The sequence below is a fragment of the Rhinolophus sinicus genome, chromosome X (assembly GCF_036562045.2).
Source record: "Rhinolophus sinicus isolate RSC01 chromosome X, ASM3656204v1, whole genome shotgun sequence".
In the NCBI taxonomy this organism is placed as follows: domain Eukaryota; kingdom Metazoa; phylum Chordata; class Mammalia; order Chiroptera; family Rhinolophidae; genus Rhinolophus; species Rhinolophus sinicus.
Genome location: NC_133768.1, coordinates 26,435,781 through 26,458,124, shown reverse-complemented (window position 1 = coordinate 26,458,124; position 22,344 = coordinate 26,435,781). Strand labels below are relative to the sequence as shown.

Genomic DNA, 22,344 nt, shown 5'->3' with positions numbered 1-22,344 from the left:
ACCCCATCCCCACCCCACTGAAGCCTCTGGTCTGCTATGATTATTAAACTCCTATCTTTTCAGTGCAAAAATTTGCAAACTGAAAGGGGAAGAATTTCCAGAGAAAACAGCCACTTTCCTTTTAGTTGATAGTTGTATTAGCTTAATCATTCAAACATATTTATCTTAATTTTTTTTTTTTTTTTGCTTAGGGATAAAATAATATTTATAATATATACGATTTAAGTAATAAATAACTTATTAATTTCAAATATCCTCAGTAATTTGAAGCCACCTATGTACCCCTCCTCAATTCCATCACTTCCCCTACTATTAATAGATAATCACTCTCTTAAATTGTGCTTTGCTTTATAGCCTCGCCATATATATGTATATTCCTAAATAATAAATTGTTTGGCTGTCCATGCTTTTGAACTTCACATAATTGGAATCATATTGCATCTAGTCTTGTGTGACTGCTTTTTCCAATCAGTATTATGTTGCTGAGATTCATCCACGTCCGTGAATATAGCTGTAGTTCATTCATTTTCACTGTCATATTCTATCATAGACATAAACCACCATTTATTTATACATTCTGCTGTTGATGGATAGTTGGGTTGTTTCCAGATTCATCTCTTTTCCTATTACAAACAGTGCTCTGTAGATGTAAGAAACATCCAAACCTGTAGAGAACTTTAATGAGTGTATTTGAACCAAACTGACAATTGCCAGGACACAAAATCTCAATGGATTAAGAAAATGCCCTGGGACCAGCCCCGTGGCTCAGGCGGTTAGAACTCCATGCTCCTAACTCCGAAGGCTGCCAGTTCGATTCCCACATGGGCCAGTGGGCTCTCAACCACAAGGTTGCCAGTTCAATTCCTCAAGTCCCGCAAGGGATGGTGGGCTCCACCCCCTGCAACTAAGATTGAACATGGCACCTTGAGCTGAGCTGCCTCCCGGATGGCTCAGTTGGTTGGAGTGCATCCTCTCAACCACAAGGTTGCCAGTTCGACTCCCGCAAGGGATGGTGGGCTGCGCCCCCTGCAACTAGCAAGGACAACTGGACCTGGCACTGGGGGCACAACTAGCAACCAAGAGCTGGACCTGGAGCTGAGCTGCACCCTCCACAGCTAAGATTGAAAGGATAACAACTTGACTTGGAAAATAAAAGTCCTGGAAGTACACACTGTTCCCCAAGAGAGTCCTGTTCCCCTTCCCCAATAAAATCTTTTAAAAAAAAAGTGCTCTGAAGAATGTCAGTTTTGAAGCTTATTTTATACATTAGAATCAAAGGAGAAGATGTAAGGAGGTTTACATGATATTCATTGGTGGTAGATTAAGAGGGTAGAAGAAAATAAAGAGGGAAATCTCTGGGCTTGGATAAAAAAATAAAACTGAGACACACATACTTCTTTTACATTGGTAGGTACAGGATAGTTAATAATTAACACTTACAGAGCAGAGAGATGGTATTCAGAGAACAAGATAACAATAAGGGGTTCTGTGGTCTGTGCTCTGGGTGCAGTGAGCTGTGCCCTGAGGGGTCTGGAAAAGTGAATTACTATGACATTCCAAGGGTATTACTCTGACATTCCAAGGGTAGGCTATCTTAGATGCAAAAACAGAAGACAGGCTCACTTAAGGTAAAAATTGACCTTTGTCAAGGAAGCTACAGGCCAAGGATGTGACTACTGGCCATGACCCTCTTTTAGTTAGAAGTTTTTATGTTCAGACCATCCTATGTGGTTTATTTCGGTCTCTCAGTTTGTAGTGCCTGCCACACTGGCCTCCCCTGAGCTTGTCAGGTTTAGTATGTGGCCCCCTTTTCATCCACAGCTTCCTGTACACACTGAGTAGTGGGATTGCTGGCTTGTAGAGTTCATTTCTGTGCCCTCAATATACTTCTCTCATTTTTACACCGCTCTGCTGGGTACACTAAGACTTGTGAGCTCTGAGTACCAGGCTTCCATGTCACCTGATTGGAGGATCGGAGAGTTAGAGCAGATCCTAGGGTATTTCTCTCCCTTCCTTTGTGCCTGAGGCTGTATCTTTGGCAGCAGCTGCCTATCCTTTGAGGTTCCAGCTCCAGCCACCTAGGCTCACAGGGGCTCCCACTTCCACTAAATGAACTCAAGACCCTATCAGGAAGGAAAAATAATTTTCCCTCTACCCTTTTAGGCTCTTGGCTGAGACCTTCCCTATAATCAAAAGACAGAGTAACAGAAGAAAAACAAACGAAAGTTTAAGAAAGTGTATCCCTCCCAGGAAAAATGAGTAACTTCCTGAAATGTCCCAAGACTCCACATTAAATACCAGCTCCAGCTAAAGAGAAAGATGTTGGGGGAGAGGGGATCCATTTATGGGAGATTACCAGGCAAAGCGCGGTAAAGAAAGGTAAGGTTGTTATGCAGAGTTAAGTCATTACCTTCTCAATTGATAAATTTCTAGAGATTTGGAAGACACCCTTACAAATGGAGATTTCCCTTACAAATGTAAATGTCTCTTATAAAAGGATAATTCTGCTAGGTTTTCAGAGTTTCTCCTGTGTTTGCCATTTCTTAAAATAACCCACTCAAGATAATCCTTATGTCAAAGAGGCATATTTTGGGGTGACAAATTCTGCTCCTCTTCAGCCTCAATCCACTGAATTCATGCACCTTCCCACCCTCTCCTCCTTTTCCTCTTTTCTCCCTCTCTTCCCTTTCTCCCTCTGTCATTCCTTCAGTCTAAGGGTAATTATTGCCTAATGTGGTTGCTAAACTGGGTTGCTTCATACTCCACAGTTTGCCATCTCAGTTCTTCTGTCACCTGTTTTAATTCCAAATTTAAGATTTCTATTTAAAATACCGAAGGGCTTATAAATTCTGCTGAGACACTGACTGACAGGGTATATCTATAAATTTACAAGACTATGCCAAATTCTTTTTGAAATTGTTATGGATACCAGGACCGGAAAGAACCCAAGCGGCACTCAGAGAGTTAGGAGAGTCAGCTTTATTACACTGGCGGGCTCAGTGGGATCTTTCCCAAAGACTGAGCCCCTAGCAAGGTTTTGAGCAGGGTTTTATGGGCTGGGGACTTCCTTGAGTTGGGGTAGGGGTAGGTGTCGTCTGGTGATTGGCTCGGGGTGTGGCTTGGAGGGGGTGATGTGGAAGTGGGCTGGGGCTTAGGCTGGGGACTTCTCTCTCCGCTGGGGCCACCATTTTAGGTCAGTTCCATGGGGCAGGGAACCATTTTATGTCAGTTTCTCCATCAAAATTAGTTAGACCAATTTAAATTCCCATCAATTTCATCAACATTTTATTTGCTCTGAAGTCTCTCCAGTGCTTGATAATGTCAAATTTTAATTTTTGGCTACTACATTGATATAAAATTGTTTCTCACTGTGGCTTTAATTTGCATTTCACTAATTAAAAATAAGATTGAACATTTTTTCATAGTTCTCTTGGCAAGTTTTAAGTGCAGACAATTGTCAAATATAAAACATAATTTACATAAAATTCACTTTGGGATTTATTTTATTTTGAGTTACAGTTTAATTTAGTAGAGTACAAAGTTTATCTCAGGTTTTCCATTTTATTCATTCAGTCATTTAATTTAACATGTGTCAATAAACAAAACTCGACTGAGTAAATTTTAAAAATCTAATTCGCTTTATTAAATGATTCACAAAATCAGGCAGCATCCCATCTAGCAAGTAGAGATGAAGTAGGAATATTTTTCTGTGAGTCCCCACATGATGTAAATCATGTTGGAGCTGCCGGCAGTTTCTGGGTGTGGGCCAGGATCGTGTCTCGTGAAGTGGAAGAATGGACACACGGACCAGGAAGAGGCAAAAAGTTGTAAAGGAGGATAGTTTATTAGAGGCAGGAGAAGAGGTGGCAGCTCCCGAGTGGGAAGAGGTACCCGAAACTGGGAAGCCCAGTGACTGAGGCAAAAGCTCTTACTTTTATACCTTCCCTTGCCTGTTTGGGGAAGGGGGCTGGAGCCTTCTAATGAAATTCATCTATTAGGTTTTTTTCCTGTTTGCCCATCCTGAAGGGATAAGGAAATAATCCATTCCTATCTATCAGATCTGCTCCTTTGTCTGGCCAGAAGGGATTTGAGATTATCTATTAACCTCAAGGCCTATTCTCTTGTTTCTGTCCTGGCGTGAAGGAGACATTCCAGGACCCGGAGTTTCAGGATATGGCTGCTTTCTGTTTATTCCATCAGGGACCCCTCTGTCTACCTAGCAACATGCTAAGTATCCTGTCTCAGAGAGGTACTCCAAAGGGCTACAGAAAGGGAAAGGTTCTTAAAGGCAGTACAAGAAAGTAATAAACCAAAAGGAAAAAAAGAGATTATTTCAGGCAAGGTCACCTCCCTTTGGGGTACAAAAGGGTCTGTTAGGAGGATTACCTCACCTTGCTTCAGTTGATGGAAAGGATTACCTCATTGGTGCTGACCAGAAAATTCTACACTAACTGGTTAATACTACATTCCTGGGCAGGTTGTGACTGCAGTTAGGGTTGGTATTAAGTCTTGGTTTGCTTAGCAGAAGTGACTCCATTTTGGACTTGTTTGGCTTTTAAAACACATACAAGTTAAGTTCTACTACCGTGTTTCCCCGAAAATAAGACCTAGCCGGACAATCAGCTCTAATGTGTCTTTTGGAGCAAAAATTAATTAAGACCTGGTCTTATTTTACTATAAGACTGAATATAATATAATATAATATAATATAATATAATATAATATAATATATATATAATATAAAAGACCTTGTCTAATTTTACTATAATATAAGACTGGGTCTTATATTAATTTTTGCTCCAAAAGACGCATTAGAGCTGATGGTCTGGCTGGGTCTTATTTTCAGGGAAATACAGTATCTACCAGACACACTTCTATGTGTAACTAAGAAATTGGAATATGTTATAGAAAGGATAATTGGGGAGCACAATCTTGAAAATGGCTTAGTGTTAGGACATACTTCATTATGCTGACTCCTCGCCTACTCCCTTTCATCATCATAAGATCAGTTACTGTAGTATATTTAAGAATATGTGGATTGTTTTCAAAATTGGGTGTCCAAGTTCATCCATTTTGCAGGTACCATATTGGACTTTCAGTATTGATAGAAGATTTTTGTTATCAAAGATTCTAGAAAATTTTGTACTATAGTCAATGGCAGACAATTGCAGACTATGTCATGCCTTGAGAAGTGTGACGTAATAAAAATACAGAAAACTTTTAGGATGTAAAGTAATTCCTAGTGTCCCAGCTTAAAATATGAAAATGGTGAAGATGATTTTTCCTTTACCATCTGTTGCTAAAGAGTGCAGACAGGACTAACGACGAGTTCTGTGTGGACATGTTTGTGTTTATTGCCTGGGATGCTGGTCATGCTAGTTACTGCTAATGCTGATAATTAAGAGCACTCTAAAAACATGACATTTTGGAGGGAGCGAAAAACTACTTGAGAGAAAGCAACATCATATTTTATTTTGCTAGTGAATGCTCACAGCCCTAAAAAGTATAATAGCAACAAGATATTTGAACCTTTTTTTTTTTTTTTTTTTTTTTAAAGATTTTATTGGGGAAGGGGAACAGGACTTTATTGGGGAACAGTGTGTACTTCCAGGCCTTTTTTCCAAGTCAAGTTGTTGTCCTTTCAATCTTAGTTGTGGAGGGCGCAGCTCAGCTCAAGTTGTTGTCCTTTCAGTCTTAGTTGTGGAGGGCGCAGCTCAGCTCCAGGTCCAGTTGCCGTTGTTAGTTGCAGGGGGCACAGCCCACCATCCCTTGGGGGACTCGAGGAGTTGAACTGGCAATCTTGTGGTTGAGAGCCCACTGGCCCATGTGGGAATCGAACTGGCAGCCTTCGGAGTTAGGAGCACGGAGCTCTAACCGCCTGAGCCACCGGGCCGGCCCCTGAACCTTTTTAAACAATATCAAAAACATGTTCTAGGGCTGTGGATGGAAAACATGTACATGGGATCAGTACACCAACAGTCACATTTTCACATCATTATCCTAACCTTCAATCATCACAAAAACATTCTGTTAAATATACTGTACGTACGACATCAAGAAGCTACCCTACACAAACATTTTCATTTAAATCTTTCATCTAGAGGGTGAAGTGTTCTGTCATTCAAAGGACTAACTCTCAGCTATCTGGAAAAAATCATTTATCTACAGTGACACTTGCCCTGGTTTGGTTTAGCTTGGGTTTTAATGTGGTTCTTGTGTGTGTATATGTATGTGTATAATTCTGTGATCTGTTAAATTGTTGTATAATGTTAAGACATTTGTGTCAGTGATTCAAATTTTAGAAACAGTTTATTTCTGTTCTGACTAATGTGTTATGTTTTCAAGTTTTTGTCTCCATGCAAAGAATGAGACAAAAACACAGGTTGAGTGCATGGTATAGAACTGAGTTTTATAAACCAAAATTCCAAAGAAAGAAAGAGACTCACGGGATGGGGAGCAGGGCTAGCTTAGTGAGAGAAGAAAAGAAAACAAAACACTTGCAGAGACCTATAAAATGTCCTGCTTTGTCTGTTAAAAAAAAGTGAAAATGTGTTGGAATATTTTACATTATTTTCGAATTTTCAATCTGTCTCTTTACTATTGTGAAACAAATGATTTAGTTTTTGAACTTCAAGTATTTGGCCAAGCTTTAGTAGTTATTGAATTCAATTTCTTATTGGATGTGCTTTTGTTGTTGCATACATAGTATAAATTTTTCGGTCAAATTGCTACAGAAACTCTGAGTTGACTATGTTGCAGGGCAACTTGGCAAGAAAACCTGAATAAAAGACTAAGCTGAGACCTGGTGAAAAATCTTTGTTGTCCCACAAAAACTTGACTCTCTACTGTTGAGTGGTAAAATACCCCTTGTCACGCAGGGTTTCATGCGGGGTCTCTGGTCCCACTCCCCACATAAGAATGCAGGACATGGTGAGGCCAAAAAGGAACACCCATGGAGCCATAGATAGGGGAGTCATATCACTATATTCTTGCTGGCGGCTGGGTTGGAGACACAGGAAGCAGGAGCCACATGATCTGCATCCTGCCATCTGCTTCTCTCTGCCAAGCAACCTCACTTGCTAGCTGCAATCCGCCCTGCTAACTGCAATCCGCGCTTGCCAGCTCAGCCACCATCTTCTTGCTAGCCCCATTTTCTGCTAGCATAGCCACAGCAGTTATATTAGTGGCCAATGGCTCACTGGTTACAGCTGATGGCCAACTAGCCACAGCTTATGGCCGCCCAATCACAGTTGATGGCCATTTACTACTGAACCAGCACCTTTCCACATGAGGCCGAGAGCCTGGAAACTGCACTCCTGGCTCTGTCCCCACACCCCTCATTGTCCTCACGGAAATGATAGCTAGGTCACCACAGATTATTCCTTTTGTGGTTTCGCTAATACATGTTGTGAGTTCCATCTACATAATTCCCTGAAACTTGATCAGAAGGTTGATTGTCCAGTGAGATTTATTTTAAGACATTCTTATAGCAGTAAATAGTTCTTTATGGTAGAAAAATCCTATCTTCATAGACTGATTTCTTTTTTTCAGTTATACTCAAGGTATTCCTTTTCTGTGCATATATAGGCAAACCTGTACAGTCCTTTTTAGAAAGAGTCAAAATCCTATTTGAAAAAAAAACACCACACAAAACAGAACAGTTCGATGGCACCCGGGTCACCTTAAATTAATGGAGCAGATTCCCCATCAGAAGAATAATTCAGATGTAATTAAACTACTAATATAATGAGATGCAATAATATCTATAACCAGAGATTTCCTGAGAACTTCTTTCACTCCTGTAGCAAATATCTACCTGATACATTTTGTAGAATATTCACATACCGTGCCAATACATCCTAAATTTGCAGATGTTCTCTAACTAGCATAGATTCACATAATTGGCATGACACAGAATTTTTAAAATATCAGCCATCTCAGGAACTTTATTCTTGTGAATCTGGAAGACTCTTTGTGATGTTTGAGCTCTTACTATCAGAGATTCAGATGTCAAAGTATTTTTAGAATGGGTCTGCAAGTCATCATTATTGTGTAATTATAATCTCGTTGATTGACAGCAAATGTGTCGATGAAAATGTTGCCGTATTGAAGTGGTCCTGCTTAGTGCTGAAGACAGACTGCTTAGATCTAAAGTCTCATGAGGGGAAGGATAAAAACTCAAAGTGATTTTAAATTCACCAACATGAAGACACGCGATCTCTCATAAAATGCTAAAAGGTGGTTTTTGCTCCCAGACTTTTAGCATTTCCATTGTATGCTCCAAATGTTTAGAAATGTGATTATTGACAGGTTAAAACTTTTTATGCAATAGGTACTTTTCAAATTCATCTTAGTGTTGTTTATTGAAACTACAGGTATTTTATTTTAAAAAGGAGTGAGAAATTAGAGAGACTGCAAGCCATATAATCTTTGATATTTCCCACGGGAAAGAAAATACGCAGCTATGATCTATAGTCAAGGAGATTAAAATACAGGGAATTGTAATAGTGTTTAATGATGATATTAATGTCATGAAATAAAGTATATAATATGTTAAAACTTAACAGAAAGCTGTGTTATTGATTAAAACCTACATTTTAAATTATTGGTGTGTTGAGTCTTGCAAAGCATCCTGGGTGATTCGTAACTATAGGACTGTTTTTTTCTTTTCAGAAAGTTCACAGCAAGTTAATGTCAACTATATGAGGTGGAGAGGACTTTGGGCCAATGTGAGGCAGGAGGGATGTGAAGAGATGTACAATGTGTAGATAGATGATCTTAGGAATCTCTCCAAGTGGGTGTCCAAGTTTATGTCTAACAGTATTTACAGCCAGGATGAATAAGTGAGCTTTTCTGTTCTTTAGTTTCAATGTTTTTATGAAGCCTAGATTTATTTTTCTAAAGTCAGTAAGAAAAGTCAAATCAAGTTACGTAGTCTTGCAAATATCAGTTCTCAGAGGAGTGTGCATTAATAATTATTCAAAAATGTTTTGTCATTTAAATATTATTATGTTAATTTTTGCATAATTGGAATCTGCTCAAGTGTTCGAAAACTTTCTTTACTATACTAAATGTTCCCTCAGGGATCTTGTTAAACAATTCCTTCATGTTCAGCTGTCAATGTCTGAATTGTCACCAATATATGCAGTCCAAATATTTTCTTAAAAAATGTTTTACCAGAAATATGATGATTTTGAAGGAAGAAAGTTACAGCAAATTTTGATCAATTCTCCCTCATTAAAGATTAATTACAATAAACACCTTTTTTTCATTTTTTCATAGAGCTGTATGCACATCAAGAATAGGTACAATATTTAGTACAATCTATAGTGGGCAATGAAGGGAAAGCGATTATGAGAAAGTAGAAAAGTTGATAATAAAAATGCTTCTTAGTCAAGATTTGACACAAAAGCAAGATGAAAAGTGTTTAGAAAAATCAGACAAATTTCATATGCAACCTTAAATTGGCAAAGCAGTTAGATAAATATCACTACAGTTTTTCAAATTAAAATAGAAAATGAGGCATTTTGAAGTGGTTTTGCTCAAGGTGTTTCACAAAATGAAGAGAATATCACAGTGAGAAAAGTGTTCCAGTAATTGTAAAGTTAACTGAAACTTTCATTATAAGGTCCAACAATACTCAGTAGGGTATTGCTCATAAATTTAAACCAGAATGCTTTTATTATGAAGTTTACAGGACATCACAGTCATTCAAGAAATGCATGAAATAAGTGACTTTTTAAAATCTGCCAGAAAATTAGTGCCTTAGTTTTATTAACATGTGTGTAAAATAACCAAGCCTATATCCTATGCATGTAATGCCTTTCTGATCAATTGTTCCTGATCGTAATATTTATATAGAATCTGTTTTGCTTGGCAGATTGATCTGGCCTATCCTACGATTTATGATGGTCCCCTTCAACCTCTATACTTCTGTGTGCCACCATCGTCTCCTCCCTGGAGTAACAAAATAGCATCCTAACTGGTCTCCTTCATCCACTCTTGTCACCCCCACTTCTGTCATCCAAATTATAGCACCAGAGTAACCTTTTAAAAAGGTCAATTAAATCATCTCACCTCTTCATTAAACTTCTTCTCATTCTACCAAGAGTAAATTCCAAATCTTGAACCTTGACCTATATAACTGAACCATACCTCCCTCTTCTATTTTAACTCAGCTTTGTTCTTTAGCTTCAGACAAGTTAGCTCCCTCTCAGCTCTTGAATGTAATAAATTTTTGACCCCCTTGGTGTCTACCCATTTACAATTTTCTCTGACTAGAATGTTCTTTTCCCCTGTTTCTGTTTTGGGAGCAATGAAACATTTATTTATTTATTCGTTCATTCCTTTGTTCTTTCATTTATTCAATACTTCTGTTGATTCTCACCTGGGGGCAGTTTTGCTCCCCAGAGGACACACGAGTATGGCAATGTGAGAAGACATTTGTAGTTGTCAATGTGAGGGAGGTGGGTGCTACTGGCATCTAGTGGGTAGAGGCCAGGGATGCTGCTAAATATGCTACAATGTGTAGGAGAACCCATCATAACAAAGAATTATCTGTCCAAATATGTCAATAGTGCCAAGATTGAGAATCACTGCAAGTAATTCAACATCTCTTCTAGGGGCCAAGAACATGGTGGTGAATCAAATGAATATGCTGAGTCTTTCATAAGCTAATACATTAGGGGAAAGACAATAAGTTGGTTAACAAATAACTAAGTATATACTTATAAATGATGTTGAGTGCTCTCAGGGAAGAAAGGACAAGAGCCTGACCAGTGAAATTTACTTTAGGGCAGGTGGTGTTGAAGGAGGTGGTGTTTATGCTAAGACCAGAGGAATGAAAGACAGACACAGACAGATACAGCATATCGTGAATATTTATGGAACGTCAGCACTAAAACGCTGTATTTTTCTTAAACATGTCCTTTAATTGGAACTGAGCATGCTTTCAATTATTTTTTAGAACCTTTTCATCACAGATTCTTTGCCAAGGGACTAGTCTAGCACTTGTCTCTGGTGAGCAATTAAGTCCTTACAAAGATGGTGATACCCAATTTTATGTGCCTCCTATTCATTTTAATGAAATTATCTGGAAAAAACAATAGAGCTCCTCATCAGTTGGTTGGAAAGCAAAATGTTGTTGTTATCTCTAAGCAGTAACAAAATGTGTTGTTCAATAGCAAGGTAACATAGAATATTATAATACTTTCACATATTGCCTAAAAACGATTTTTAAATCATATTGTTTCTCTGCGAAAGGTTCCATGGTCCCAGTAGAGGAATGATTTTTAGAGATAACTAAGTACATTAAATAATGACATATACATGACATGATTTTAAACCTAGCAAAAGAGTGGGATCTTTCTTTTCTTTTTCTTACATTTTAAACAATGTGACCAGCAACAGAGGATGCCTAATCATTTGAATTATACACCTTTAATAAATCATGCAAAAAACTGTTTTTCATGACTTCTGGAGCAAAAAGTAATATAAGACCCAGTATTATGTTATATTATACCCAGTCTTTATTATATTATGCTATATTATATTATATTATATTATATTATATTATATTATTATGTAAGACCGGTCTTATAGTAAACTAAGACCTGGGCTTATATTAATTTTTGCTCCAAAAGATGCATTAGAGCTGATGGTCCAGCTAGGTCTTATTTTCGGGGAAACACGGTATCTCATTGGCCCCTGACCCCACTTGTCCCAAACTAAATCTATCATCATCTGTATTGCACCTCTTATAATATTTCTCTTGGTGAATAGTTAGTGGGCCCAGGTAAAAAAAAACTAAAAACAAACAAACAAAAAACTTGGAGTGATGACTTGAAGGGAGCAGGAGGTCCTGGTTAAATAGATGTATTGTCTATGAAAATTCATTGAGGTCTGCACTTATGACTTGTACAATTTTCTCTACATATGTCGTATTTCAATGAAAAGATTACATGAAAATTCTAGAAGGCAAGCTTCACTTGCCCTATTCACTCATTCAGCACATCTAACATGACAGCAAACGCTCCATAATGGCTGTTGGTTGGTGAGTGCTTGTTTCATCTTTGATGTTGTCATTCCTGTTTACCCAGTCTGCCACTCCAAAATTTCTATGGTGCAGGTATTATTATTATTATTTCCATTTTACATATGAAGAAACAGAGACTTAGGCTAAATTACTTATCTAAGATTACACAGGAACAAAATGGTAGAAGTAGAATTTGAATCTCAACTGATACTTGCAATCACCATGATAGCTTTACTTCTTTCATGTGTTCCATCCCCATAAAAACAGAGTATTCCATTTCTTAGCCATCCTTACTGCTTGTCTTTAGTTAACAATTTTAGATCTTGTTCATTTATTATAATGATTATATTTTAAGAAATCTTGTACACATTAGCTTACCCCAAATTCAATCGAAACAAAGCCAGGGTCAGTGCTCTTTCTACAGTGTAAAACTGTACATGTAGTGTATTTAAAATCTGTTAATGCGGCGGTTCACAACCTTGGCTACATGTCAGAATCACAAGGCCCCATCCAAGATCAGTTAAATCAGAATCTCTGGAGATGGGGACCTGGGAGTGAGGATTTTTCAAATGCTCCCTGGGTGACCGTGACCATAATGTGCATTGGGAACCATGGCTTTCCTCCAGTTTTAATGCTAAAAATAAACTACTTAGCATTGCACAAAAGGCCCTTGGTGGTCTGATCCCTGCCTCCTTCTGTTTTGCCTCCTCCGCTATAACTCCCTTCTTCTCCAACTTTATCCCCCACCCCCAGTAATACATAGTTCATTCTAAAGATAAAAAAAGTCTTGGTTTTCCCTCAGGGGTGATTTTTAAAAGTTTTATACCATGGCTTTATACAGATCAGTGCTTTCCCTGAATGCTTTTCTCTTGCTTCTCAATTTAATTGAACTGTTGTGCATCTTTCAAATTCACTCGAAACATCACCTTCTCTGGGACATTGCTCTAACTGTTTTGTTTAGTTGTTTAGCTGTTCACTATTGAATTATTTTTTATTTTATGAGTTAATACATGCACATGGTAATGAACGCATAAAGTGTAAATGGATATACATTAATAAGCCTCACTGCTACTCCAGTTCCCCAATTCAGTCTCCCAGAAGCAATCAACATTTCTAGATTTTTAATGTATCATTCCAGAAATAAACAATGCTTATATAAATATGGATGTATACGCGTAAGTACATATGCGTATGCATGTATACACTTTCGTACACATGGTAACATATACACTCTTCTTCTCCTTGCTTTTTTCACTTCACAGTAGAGTTTATCATGTCCTAGCTCAACATATGGAACTTGATGACTCTAATATTTGCATTGTATTCTGTGATGTGGATATATAGTATTTTATTCAACTAGATCCTAACCTGTGATGTTTAGGTTGTTTCCTATCTTTGTTATTACAAAGAATACATAAATATTAAAAGTATTACAGTATGAAGAACTTACATTTTTTGACTTAGTAATTTCAATTCTACAAGTAGAATGGTTATGTCAGAGACTATGTACATTTGAAAAATTGTTAGAATAAGTTATATTAATCTTATAGCCATCATGCCCATTTGTTTTAGAAACACTCCCTCTTTACTCATATAGTTCTCTGTGCATACCACTATAGTAGAAATGATCATTTTAGACTGCAAACATTTCATTCATTCATGCATTCATTCATTCACTCATTTATCAGGTTCCTCACCTATTTGGAAACTATCTATTAAGAATTTACTGTGTGGTAAGTACTGCACCCTAGGCTCTACAGATGGACTTATTAAACAATATGAACAGTGTTCCCAACCCCCCAGGAGCATGTTATCTAGTGAGGGACAGAGCAAGTAAACAGCTAAGTACAATACTAGAATGAGCACCACAGTGGAGGTAGTGGGGGAGGGGCATTTAATCCTATCACGGAGTATTGCGATGGTACCAATAAGTGTTTCTGAAACTTAAGAGTTAGTCAAGGCAAAGTGTTCTAGCAACACCTGCAAAGCTCAGTGATAAGAGAGGACGTTATGTAATTTGAGAATTGAGAGTGCTCAGTATGGTTATGAAGCAGGTGGTTTACTGTGGCCTTGGGTAAGGAATGCTCACGTGGGAACAGAAAGATAATCAGGCCAAAAGGTCTTCTATGCCTAGTAAAGAGTAGGAATTTGCGCTGTGGTCAGTGGGGCAGCGGGCCATGTTGCGGCTCCAATCAGTGTGTTAGTACAATCAGAAATACGTTTTACACGATGAGTCTGTGATGGAGAGAAAAGATAGGAGATTAGATTCTTTTTATCTGCTTCGAGCGATTCTGGTAAGAGGCAGATGAAGAGAAAGGGACAAACTGGAGATAGAGTTAAGAGGTAGAGTCAGTAGAACCAGGTCGATAATATTAAATGCAGGGCTGAAGGGGAAGAAAGAAATGGGATGAGGTCGGGTTTCCAGCTTCGGTAACCTGGTAGATGGTAGTAATTTACCTTTTTCCTCATTTGATTGTAAGCTCCCTCAGGCAGATAACTACTTTATTTTTACTTCTTATCTACAAGCATGTGCCAGTTACAGAGATTTCAGACAACTAAATGGATGGAGGAATAAGTTAGACTCTTGTAGAAGAGGTGGATCATATTAGAAAAGGTCTTTATTTGGCTGTCACACCATAAACGAGTAGGTTATTTATTTAGCTAGGAGTAATTTTTTTATTTTTCTCCTAAAGATATAATATCAGGCATTATTCTTATTTCTCAATTGCTGTATGTTTCCTTTTTCATGTAATGCCCAGAAAACCTCACTCACAGTGAACTCAGTATCCATGCCAGCCTATCATGTCATTTCATACAGTTATTACACTTTTATCAGAGCCTGGCACATGAATTCTGCTTTGGTCTAGAGGTTGCTCTGAATGCTCTTATTTTAAAAGGTTAATTTGCTCTCAGCTACATTTTGGTTTTGCATTTAATTCTTTTAATTGCCGCTCATAAATGAAAATTTTTTACTTATCCTTTCTTGCCTTGTTTTTAATTTAGGAAATTGTCCTGATATATATACACCATACAATTTATAATGTAATGTTGTTTTCGCACATCAATCATGCTTTACCTTTTTTCTCTTTCTCCAATATATGCTGCGTCTTAGAATGTATGTCTAGGGACTGACAAGTACCTTTTTTATTTTATTTTTTTAAATCTTATGTTTCTGCCATTCTGTCCTACTCCCCACCCAACCCCAGAAATGAAAGCTTTTATTTCCTGCTCTCATGCATATTAATGATGGCTTTTTTTTTTTTTCTGTAAGGCTATTTAATGTGTTATATTTAGCTGCGTGCTTTATAGCAGTTCAGACCAGTACTTTGGTATTTCTCGAAGGACAGACAGGGATAGAATAATGTATCTGGCCATTTATATTCAGGGAAATGTATGTTGCCCACTTCTGATTCAGAGAATACTTACTTTTAATTATCAGAGCCTAAGACATTGTTGTATGTGGTAAATACTTGCTGAGTTAAACTGAATTCACTCATGACATCAAAATTTGGTCTCTCTAAAAATCTCATGAATATTTTTCTTCTAATATACCTTACTTTCTGCTGGAACTATATAAATACTGTAAAATTTTAATTTCTGTCTATTTAAGCATTTGCAAGATATTTTATGTGAAAATTGATTTTATGTCAGCAAAAAAGTATCAGAGTGTGTGTATGGGAAGCTTGATAAGGAATAATTTATTTTGGTTATGGTTCTTTGTTGTGCTATTACAGTTTTCTAATTTGTATGGTATCTGTGATTTTCCTATAAATTCTTTTTCTTTTCTTTTTTTTTTAAATTGGGGAATATTGAGGAACAGTGTGTTTCTCCAGGGCCTATCAGCTCCAAGTCATTGTCCTTCAATATGGTAGTGGAGGGCTCCAAGTCCAGTCGCTATTTTTAATCTTAGTTGTAGGGGGCACAGCCCACCATCCCATGCGGGAATTGAACCAGCAACCTTGTTGTTGAGAGCTTGCACTCTAACCAACTGAGCCATCTGGCTGCCCCTCCAGTCACTCAGCGGCAGCTCACTGTCTTCAATCTAGTTGTGGAGGGCGCAGCTCACTGGCCCATGTGGGAATCAAACCAGCAACCTTGTTATTAAGAGCTCAAGCTCTAACCAACTGAGCCATCCAGCCACCCCCTATAAATTCTTACTTAATATATTGTTTAAAAGATTGGTACAAAGATTGGTCAAACGAAATAACATGTCATTATAAATAAAATATTCATACATTGTCATTTAATGCTGGAGAACTTAAACTTATGCTTTTTCTTAATAAGGTCAAAGATGAAGAGTTGAATAACGGCTTATAATTTACTAGGAAAACATAAAATAGATAAAAGTAGATGAAGGAATATTATAAATATCTTAATAAATCATCCTTCATACCTCACCCCTTTCCTTTGTCTATGCTCTGTACTGATCTTTAAGCTTATTTTTCTATGTGATTATCATTTTAGCATTTAGTGGTACCAATAGGTGTTAAAATTTATGGAAAAAAATTAAAATGGCACATGGTACATTAAAAAGCAAGTTTTGAAATAGCTACTCAGAATGCTGATATTTAACACATGACTATGTAGAATATGGATTTTTGATGACTATTGTCTCAAAATTGGGCAATTTCTCGTTACGCAGTTTTAAAAGCAAGGTTAAAATTAGTATTTCAAAACAGCCCTACACTTGAAAATTGTAGTTAATAATGTCTTCTGAGAGTTCTAAATAACAGATTGTCTGGCAGAGCTTGTAGTTTACGAAGTGATAACATTTAAAGATAATTTGTTTCAAAATTTAATGCAGCTAGTTTAAAAGTTTCAACATTTTTAAGGAAGACAAACAGCCTGTTCAAACTATACACTAGGTCACCTTTAAAATTATTTTTGCTTTAAAATATAATAGTACAATTGTCACCCCAATAAATTAAAAAAATATGTAATTGTAGCAATAAGAGAGGTTATCTTTGACCTTGAAATGCTGTTCATCACATTTTTGGAATATGCATTTTTCTATCAATTAAAAACATTAAATGTTAATTTAGTATTTAATTCTGACTTAATTATATTAAAATATATAGTAAGACTTTATTCTTTCATAAACATTAAATGCTATAGCTTGACTTCTTTTCAAAATATACCACTGGCTATATTTTGGATTTTTATATACAATAAACATATTTTCATCATTTAGTCTCATTGGAAGAGTATCTGCTGACTACCTTACATTTCAGATATCTTGATACAATAGGCATTTTGACATTTTGGGATTATTGGAAGAATTGTTAAAAATAAATAATAAAATATTTTATATTTAAATGTCATTTACAGTTTTAACACCACTCTACAGTTTTAATAAGCTGTCTTTGCTTTTGGTTGTGTTCACTTTCTTTGTGTGAGACATTTTGGCCTGGAAATGTGGGCTCTATTCAAAGTACATACAGATGTAAATTTCCCTTTTTTTCATTTATAACATATGTATTAATATATGTGAAATTTATATATGTAAGGCATATAGAACACGAATGACAGCCTATTTCTTATGATGAGTTTGTTTAAGGACTAGAATATTCTCAATACTCCAGAGGACCCCCGGTGACTGATCCCAAATGCATTACCATTTCCTCATGCAAATCTTCATTCTGTATTTATTATTAACATTCTTCCCTGTACAGTTTTACCAAATGTGTATGTATTTTCAGTGAATATTTTTCTATTAGGCACTTAATTGGATACTATGGAACAGCCTATAAGATGTTTTTGCAACTCAAGGAATTTTCAGTAAGTTGAGGAAGTAAGACATTTATACTTAAAAAGTTAAGTAAGAAGAGAACTGCTTTCGATGAATGTTAAATTATATAAGCTTAAGATTGTAAGGGATCGTAGAAATCCTATATCCCAATGGTTTCCAAACTTTTTTTTTCTTTAGCAATAAAATCTCTTTAAACACAATCTAACTTGAGGAAGATCCAAAGAGAAAATTAGAGCTGCTCAGTTGAAACATGGGGTTCCTGAAACTCAGTTTCAAAATCACTAATAGCTCAAAACCCTTATTTGATTTATGATGTGATGATTTGTGATGGGTCACACAGAATTTAAGTGATTTGTTCACATTTATTCAACTTATTATTGCTAGAGACAATTCAAGAACCCAGAACATTCTGCTTTAGAGTTGAGTATAAACCTTTTATATGCTATTATACTAAGTAAAAGGAACCAAAAATGAAATGAAATGATATAAATAAAATAGAATAAAATAAAGCAGTGGATATACTAGGAGCCCAAAACTAAAATGTGCACATGAACTTGAGAGGTAATGGAAATGAGCAAAAAACACAGATCTAAATGCATATGGACATTGAGTGAGTCAGACAGAAATCCTGGCAAATGGAATACCGGTGACTAGTTTAAAATAGGCAACTGCTGTTCAGTTCAAATCAGTGGTGCCCATGCCAGAATTTAGAGCTATTCTTTTGCCAGATATTTCATTTCTCAAGAGGAGCTAAGTCTGGATTTTTATGCAAAATCTCCTAGTGTACTACATATTTGCCTTATAAGGGTTGTTGTTTCCTTTTTGTCTATTGATGAATTCTAAGCAACTAGAACAGTGTCTGGCATACAGTAAGTGATTGCTGCTTATTTGATGACTAATTTGCAAAGCTTCTCCAACTGAAAATTCTGTATAAGTCCCACAGAATTGGGACTTAGGATCTGAATTAGTTCAGTGACTTTCAGTTGAAACCTTTTGTTTTAGATATTAGAGAGACAGGAAGTGATTTTTTTTATATGCTAGCATGATGCTCGGAGCGCAGTGACTTCCTCAGGTAGGCCAGAATCACAGTCTGCCTTCTCAGACTCCCAGGCCTTACCTTTTTTCCTCTTGTGGGTGGCAATAGTGAATGGAGCATATCTCTGTAGCAAAACAAACATCTTGTGAAACATGGTCGTTAACACAAGTTGATTTTTTTCAAAAATGCCCACCTAGAGGCTTAAGTTTAGAGCCAAAGTATAACCATGTAACAGTTATTCATCAAAGCAATCTTATTCCCAGTTTCCGGGGGGGCGGGGGGGAATCCCTTAAAAATAAAATGACTATTCTACATATGGGACTTGTGATTATATTTCACATGGATAGGCTTCAGTGCCTGACAGCTCCTTTATTTTGGAAGAATACTGTGAGGTGCCCAGTACATTTTCATCTACTGCTTAAAGTGGAGAAAAATTCAGAGGGGAAGACTAATTAGAAAAATGGTTACCAGGGCGGCCGGTTTGCTCAGTTGGTTAGAGTGCAGTGCTCATAACACCCAGGTCACCAGTTTGATTCCCACGTTAGTCAGTGAGCTGCTCCCTCCACAACTAGATTGAAAACAATGACTTGACTTGGAGCTGATAGTTCCAGGAAAAACACACTGTTCCCCAATATTCCCCAATAAAAATTAAAATAAAAAAAATGATTGCCTACTAAGCCTGCTAAATACATTCATGCTTTTTTAAATATTATGAACACATTCTGTATTAACTGCAGAGAATAAAGAAAAAAAAAAGACTTGTTTTGAACTTTAAAAGAGGAAAAATAAAGACAAAACCCAGATAAGAGTTTGGGTATCTCAACCTCTTTCACTTGAATTATATAACACTGCTTGGCACATGATTTGACATTGCTAAAGGACATTAACTGGTAGCTCCTACATGAAAGCTGGTAAATCAGATGGAACAATAAAAGAATACTTTTGATTGGCCAAACATTAAAGATTTTAGAAATTACAACCCTCCAGCATAAAACTGTGTTTTCTGATGAATGACTTCATCATGTCGTGGACGTTCTCTACCTGTGCTTCAATTTATCTGATAATAATGAAAATCACTGTTTTTCTCTTCACCTCTCCCTTACCCTCTCCTCCCATCATCTCCCCTTACCTCTACCCTCTCCTTCCTTTATTCTTTTTCAATCCCTTATTTTGTGATGATATCTGAGATGTTTTCTAAGAAGTTTAAAATTTTAATTTCCATTAATATTTTTGTACGAATTTACAAAACTTTCCCAGAAACTAGAGTTTAATCAAAGCCTTGTTATGAACTTCCAGGACGTGAACTGAAGCACAAGAACTATTTTGAGGGCATATTTAATGTGTAAAATGAAAACACATAAAATGCTCAGTTGTTAATGTGAAAACAACTTGCTTTTGTAACCATTGTTATTCCGGTGCTTGAAGGCCCGTTTTAAAATATCATTGGAGAAGATGATAAATTTACTCAACGCCAAACGCTCAAAAAAAAAAAAAAGACTGAATATTTATCCTGAATATTTGCTGTTTCGGTTGCTTTTACATGTTTAACTTTTCATCTGACAACAATTCAAGTTTTGTACTCCAAAATGTTCTTGAATGTAGGAAAATATTTTCACTTACAGCTGTATAACATCCATCTTCTATGATGCATTTAATATGAAGAAGACACTTTCCTTAAGTGCAGCATAAACTAAGGGTGCATTCTGTCATTGTAAAATGGCAGATGTTCAGTTCCTCCAAACTACTTGGATAACCTTGAAAAAGAATTCTTCATTTGACACCCTGTGTTTTGCTTGTCTTGCAGTCAAGTGAATTATCTTAGTTACTGGAGTGTTAAGTGACACCAGTTTTTCTGTTACCACTGCTTTAAAAATAGCTCTATCCCTAAACCCCTTCAATAGGGTGTCTTTTAGGACCCTGATTTTTTTCTAATCTATAGCTTAGCCCTCAAAGCAATGTGGCCTCTTGCTGTTTCCTTCTCATTATCCCTGCAGTTTCAATTATATATGCGACTCTTGGCTTTATTTTAAAACAGTTGTGCATCGCTGATGAGCCCTGAAGTCACCAGGGGTGCCTGGTGTCAATAGTGAGTCTATGCAGAGTTATTTTTAGCCATAAAGCAGTTTACTTCCTGTATGATGAAAGGTGCTAAAGTGAAACCTGCCTCCTATTATACCCCAGGGATGGAATCAAGAGAGGTGTGTTCACAGCGTACCAATTAAGCGGGTCAGAGCAGGCTGCAATGGGTTATGCTAAGGAGTAAGTAGGGTGATCTCCACACATTTTGGAACTCTTCATAGGAAAAGCATCAGGGCACAGCACACATAATTCTTTTGCTAGCACAGCTGTATACATAAACCCCTGTATCATGGTTTCTGCCCACAGGCTGTGCTCTTAGATTTAATTTTCTTATAAGTCATTATAGCTATTATCACTCATTTGAACCTTGGCAAGAAAAGTATTACTAGTTCCCAGTGTACTAGACAATCCTTTCCTTTAGACTGTACTTTATCTCATGGACAATTATAATAGTTATGAGAAAGGCAGACTAGTGATATTGAATATTTTATATGTATATTTTTCCCATATACATGTATACTTCCATTCCAAGACATCTCAGCACCCTTAATATCTCCTTGACCACAGGCAAATATACAATAGTGCTCGTTAGCTGTGGGGGGTACGTTCCAAGACCCCCAGTAGATACCTGAAACTGTGGATAGCACCGAACCCTGTATACACTATGTTTTTTCCTATACATACATACCTATGGTAAAGTTTAATTTAGAAATCAGGCACAGTAGGAGATTAATAACAATAGCTAATCATAAAAGAGAATAATTACAATAATATGCTGTAATAAAAGTTATGTGCATGTGACTCTCTCTCTCTCAAAATAATATACTTGTACTCACCTTCTTACTTAAAGGAAGCACTTTATGGCTTCTCCTTGGCATACCTGAATTGGCAGCACCACTCCTCTTGCACTTTGGGGCCATTACTAAGTAAAATAAGGGTTTCTTGAGCACCGGTACTGAGATAATGCGACAGTGGATGTGATAACCCTAACCCAGAGCAACTAATAACAGGCAGGGAACGTCTGCAGCATGAATAAGCTGGACGAAGGGAGGCTTCACATCCCAGGTGGGACGGAACCTGATGGCGTGAGATTTCATCACACCACTCAGAAAAGCAAGTATTTAAAATGCATAAAATGTTTATTTGTGGAATTTTCCATTGGATGTTTTCAGATTGTGGTCGACTGTGGGTAATGGAAACTGCCGAGAGCAAAACCACAGATAAGGAGAGGATACTCTCTAAGTACTTAGTCAGAAGTCCTTCTTCAATCCTAAGATAGGAATCTTTCCAGTTCTGCTTTTAAACATCCGCTTGAAATCTTGCTATGGCCTCGAACCTCCACTGTTTATTTTATTGTCTTATACCTACTTGGACTCTGCCTTTCTGACTGTTGGAGACTACGTCCCCTTGGAGCAGGAATGTCTGAATGGATGTTGCCCAAGAATG

General features: G+C 37.0%; 1 protein-coding gene across 8 annotated transcripts in view; it reads left to right on the top strand.

Moving 5' to 3' along the window:
* The window catches only part of DMD (dystrophin), a 2,125,071-nt gene that overhangs the window by 403,638 nt on the left and 1,699,089 nt on the right, over positions 1–22,344 (top strand). The gene's annotated exons all lie outside the window — the stretch shown is intronic.